We start from the raw sequence: 5,449 nt of genomic DNA, 5'->3' as shown, positions 1-5,449 counted from the left end.
CTAACGTCACCCCCGGGTGGTGGGCTCCGCCAGGCGAACGAGCAAACGCCGGAGCAAAATTTGCTCGAGCGATCGGACGAGCACCACGACTCGGTTGACTGGGCGAGCAGCTCGCCTCCTCCTGCTCGCCGGTGAGAGCCTCATCTTCTCCTGCTCGAGCTCCTCCAGCCGGTCCCTCCTCCTTCTCGAGCACGCCGGCACATTTGCTCGCCGGTGCGGATGCTCTAAGTAGCCTCACTCCTCCTTTTGCTTTCAAGAACATGCTTATCACTGTGGCGCTGATTACTGTAGTTTAATAAAATTTTCCTAATGCCAGTTTCTATCCTTGCTTGGTTGAAGCAATTACACTCTTTTGCCATGAAACCCATCTCTTCTATTACACTCACACTTAACTTGTCTTCTCATCACAGACTCACAAGCTCTCTCTCTCTCTCTCTCTCTCTCTGTCTCTCTCTCATGCCGATGCGGCTTGTCTCATCACGATTCTTGGCATGAAATCGAAGCCTCAAGTAGCTTATCAAGTTGTGATTCAGGGTAAATTGTTTGTCTATTTCAGTTTCATACTTCTTTGATTTGATTAATATTTGAGATCAGTGTTGTTGCGGGTATTAGAGATTTGAGTACTAGAGATTGTGATTTTGAAGAATATTGGGTGTTGTGATTATTTGTTTATGTTAGTATAATCTGGGTATGCCAATTCAATCATTATGTTGCTGGGTATAATTTGGGTGTCGTGATTTGTGAATATCTTTCATTTTATTTAATCAAGAAAAAGATCCATTTATTTTTATTAGTTGTATTGGATCCAAACAGATGAAAGTTTCATGGTAGACTAATAATTACAGTTTAGTAGCAATCCATGATTAATTGTATACACACATGGAGTTTGTAAACGCAAGATACTTTGTCTATAATCTAATTTTAATCACATGGTCATAATTTTTTTTTAAAGGTATGGTCATGATTTATAAGAATGGAAAGTTAATTAAAACTTGTAAGTATATTGCAACTACTTTGTATATGATCTAATTTTAATCATATGGTCATGATTTTTAAGAATAGAATGTTAAATAAAACTTGTAAGTATATTGATATGTTGCACGGACACAGCACTTGGAGGCGTGTCGCCGTGTCCGACACGTCCGGACACGGTGATACGACACGATACACCTTTTTTTCAGTATCGGACACGCCACATGGCGTATCTGAAAATTTTAACTTTCCGATACGTTGACCGACCCGCCACAACTTCACAATGACCCAAAACGTCGCCGTGAAAGACGAATTCGACGGTGGTGTGCATCGGTGTTAAACCCAGAAAAGAGATGATTGAATTAGTTTCCAATTCAGAGGAAATTAAGGTGAAAGTGAATTGGGAAGGAAGGAAGAATGTTGAGCTTACCAAAAGAGGACCGATTTACCTATTAAGGAGTCTTACACTGAAAGGATGATGGCTGCAGAGTAACAATGGTGAAGATGCAGAAAAGGAAAAACCCAAATTAGATCCTGATTAAAGAAATCAAATGGGTGATCGAGTTAGGTATGAAGATACAAAGCCAAGCTTACCCACAGAAGCTCATCGGAATCTAGAATTGCAGATCGGATTCCATAGAAGCTCAATACTGCTACAGTTCCTGACAGAACTGTAATTTGGGCTGAGATGATGATTGATGGATATGGCTCAATAGAGAAAGAGGAGAGGAACACCGTGGTGATAATGCATGTATGATTTTTGGTTGGACGGCAGCGGAGAGAACGAAGAGAGATGGTGGCCGTGGTGAGTTCGATGGAGAAGGTGAGAGAGTTGGTGTGGCTGTGTTGTCGAACTGAGAGATATAGGTGGCATATGGATCTTTAAGGAAAGGAGTTTGGGCTGAGGGAGTATGGGCTCGGTTTAGGGCCTAGAGGTAATAGACTGGAGGTTTTCTAAGTCCTAGAGTTACTAGCCCAAATCTGATATTGGAATTTGATCCAACGGCTCTGATTGATTGATGTTAGATCAACGATCATAGTTAATTTACGTAAAACAAATTTAAGTAAGTCATTTTTAAAATGAGGACTAGGTTTACCAATTTGGACTAGGTTTGTGTATAATCGAACTAGAAATTGAAGGAGAGGACTAGGTTTACCAATTTGGGGTATTGTTAATTTATTTTATGTATTAAAAATATATATAATTAATTTTTATTTTGTCGTGTCGGAGCCATGTCGAAAGAGGAGTTTTTGAGATTTGCCGTATCGCCGTGTCGCGCCGTGTCGTGTCGCCGTGTTCGTGTCCGTGTCCATGCAACATAGGTATATTGCAACTACTTTGTATATGATCTAATTTTAATCATATTGTCATGATTTATAAGAAGGGAAAGTTAAATAAAAATGTATTGTATTACCAAACAATTAAGATAAAATAATATTCCATGTCTAAAGTGGTCATTCTGCAACAAAAAGCACAAGTCAGATTTAAGTTTACCAAACATTTTGCTACTAATTTTGCCACTAACAGCACATGTAAAAAGCCAGTTTACCAAACACTCAATTATTTTGCTTTTGAGCTACTTATTTTCAGAAATAAGCAAAAGTCAACTTTTCTGAGAAGCCCAGCTGCACCGAACACACCCTGAATGTATATTAGGAATCTCTCAACTCCTTTCGCAACGAGATGATGGAATAGATGAGGGTGATTCACGAGAGCTTAACAACCACTGCTGCGCGCTCGGACCTGTCTCTGGCTGTGTTTGGTACAGCTGAGCTTATTTAAAAAGCTGGCTTATACTGATTTTTTAGAGTAAGTGGCTGATAAGTAAAGTAGCTGAGTGTTTGGTAAACTGGCTTTTATAAGTGGATGTTTATAGTAGAAGTCATGACAATGTGTTTGGTAAACTCAAACTGACTTACTCTTTTAATTTATCAAATGACCAATTTAGACATTTAAGATAATTTTGTATGAATTGTTTGGTAATATAATGTACTCAAGTATATTATTTCCGTATCATTTTTTTAACTTTCTTAAAGACATTATGATTAGTATGCGACATTTGAAAATAAACATATACATATTAGACCAGCAAGTACAAGTAATTGCTAACAATTTATAGTCAAGAAAAAAAGACAATGAATAATTTATGATATTGATTCAAAACATCTACTTGAATATGATGTAGGATATAATGTAGGATATATATATATTGAATACATCTATTCAATACATTGACAAAAACAACAAATACAGTTACTTGAGGTCTTAGAACATCTTCAATGAAGATGTTAAAATTTGTTGTCAATTTAAATTTTTCAATGAAGATGTGAATTACAAGAGAACTTGGAGCCTGATAGCCGGTTCTTCTCTTCTTACAATAGTATATGGACAAAGGAATAACAAGCAAATCAACAACAGCAACACTTGTGACAGGAGCAACAATCGAAACTATGTTGGGCCCTTTTGATGCCTTTGATTCAGAAGTCCCATTCCCATTATAACCTGTGCCTGTCGGGGAACTCGTTGATGTAGAATTACTCTCTGGCGCAGGGCCCTGCTCAGATGGATTACCATGAAACAAAAGATTCCCATAAACAACCACTTTAACAGTGTCCACAAATTTTGGCAATAGAGGGGTAATATTGTTCCCAGTTAGATCTAGCACCGCCAGCGCTTTCAAGCTAGTCCAATTACCAGGAACCGTACTCATCAGATTGTTATTCTGAAGCTTAATCTGAGTAAGAGAATCCAACTTGACAACCGAATGAGTCAATGTACCATTAAGATTACGATTCTGCAGATTAATAACAGACACCTTCCCATTATTCGCACAACTCACTCCCAACCACAACCCTTTGCAAGGATCATTACCAGACCAACCCTCAGCCAACTCAGTAGGGTACTCCAACCCCCAAGAAACTCAATAAGCGCGGTAACCTTCGGCGCACAAGGCACTCCCGGAGTGTCTTGACAAAACGCATTCGAATCATAGCTCACATTCTTAGCCTTAAACTTGGGTATAGCACCCATAAACAAGTTATTGTTCGAATTCAAAGAATCAAGCTCCAAACTGGCCAAACTATCAAGAATCACACCGCTAAGTTTATTCCCATTCAAATTAAGATCCTTCAACGAAACCAAGCCGAGTTGAGCTGCACCATTGTCGCCACCACACCAAGTCCACCACTTAACCCGCCCCTTCTTTCTGGTCGTTCAGCCTCAAGCTCTGCACATTCATCCCCGCAAAGCTCGCCATAATCTTGTCGGTGATTCCATTCCCAGAGAGCTCCAACACGATCAAGGAAGAAAGATTGCCAAGAAACTCCGGCAGCGGCCCGGCGAGGTTGCAGCTGTCGCAGGTGAGATTCTGGAGCTGCGCCGAGTTGGCCAGCTCCGACATGAACATCCAACCTGTAGAGGCATTGAGGTTCAAACCATCAAGAGCCAGAACCTCAAGGGAGTCGAGGCCGATGAAGAAGTCGCCGAGGATGGAGGAGAAGTTGTTGTAGTCGAGGAAGGCGTACTTCAATTGGGAGAGGCCATTGAGAGAGGGGAGGGGCCCACTGAAGTGGTTGCGCTGGAGGCCGATGTTGGAGAGTTGGGAGAGCTGGTTGATGTTATGGGGGAAAGGTCCAATGAGGCCGAGTTCTTAGACTTGAATCTGGGAGACTCTACTGGCAGAGCAAAAGACGTGGTCCCACTTAGGAGGGCCGTAGGGGTCAGTGTTGTCGTCGGGCTAGTTGAGGAGGTCGGAGTTGGCCATGTTTTTCTTGAACTCGTTCAGAATGGCGAGGTCGTTCGGGTCTGTGGCGCTGAAGGTGATTGAAAGGAGGGAGAGGAGGGGAAGGAGAAGGTAGGGGACGGTGCCCATGGCAGATCTGTGGAGGGGTGAAGCGGCGGCGGGGAAGCTTCATAGAGCCATCAATGGCGGGTTTTGGGAATGAAGAAATGAGAGAGAGAAAAGAGAGAGAGAGAATGGCTTGGGTGAGAGGATTGAAAGGTTTTCTGTGGCAATTGGTCGTAATTGGTTGAAGGAGATGAGCGTACCCATTGGTATTACGAAAATTTCATTAAACTACAGTGTCCTCCGATACAGTACGCACTACGGCTTCTGCTTCCAAAAGGAGGGTAAGGGCAGCTTCTGCTTTTCGAGCTTAAAATCTTTGGCTTTTAGAAGCAGTAAGTGAGAAGCTGATTTACCAAACACTTCTCTTAAATTAGCTTATAATCACCAGAGGGAAAAAGCTTTACCAAACATAGCCTCTTTCGCAGCTCCAGTTTGGGTCCCAACCTCCTGTTTCTGGGTCACCCCTGCCAGCGCTCGTACCACAACTACATCGTCTACTACAAGCTCAGCTTGGCGTCCAGCCAGCCTCTTTTCCTGCGAGTAACTCCGTCACCTCAGTTCGTGTGCCACCACAGGCCACAGCTCACTTTGGGTGGATCTAATGGTTCTGCATCTGACCCTGCAGTGAC

The 5,449-nt window shown here is 42.1% G+C and overlaps 1 pseudogene; it reads right to left on the bottom strand.

The window, feature by feature from the left end:
• Nucleotides 1–1,424: 1,424 nt before the first annotated feature.
• On the bottom strand, nucleotides 1,425–4,844 carry LOC126796942 (receptor-like kinase TMK3; annotated as a pseudogene).
• Between the last annotated feature and the right edge of the window lie 605 nt (nucleotides 4,845–5,449).

Source organism: Argentina anserina, chromosome 6, assembly GCF_933775445.1.
Source record: "Argentina anserina chromosome 6, drPotAnse1.1, whole genome shotgun sequence".
Classification (NCBI taxonomy): domain Eukaryota; kingdom Viridiplantae; phylum Streptophyta; class Magnoliopsida; order Rosales; family Rosaceae; genus Argentina; species Argentina anserina.
Note: the sequence above shows the minus strand (reverse complement) of the source record. Positions and strands in the feature narration are given on the sequence as shown.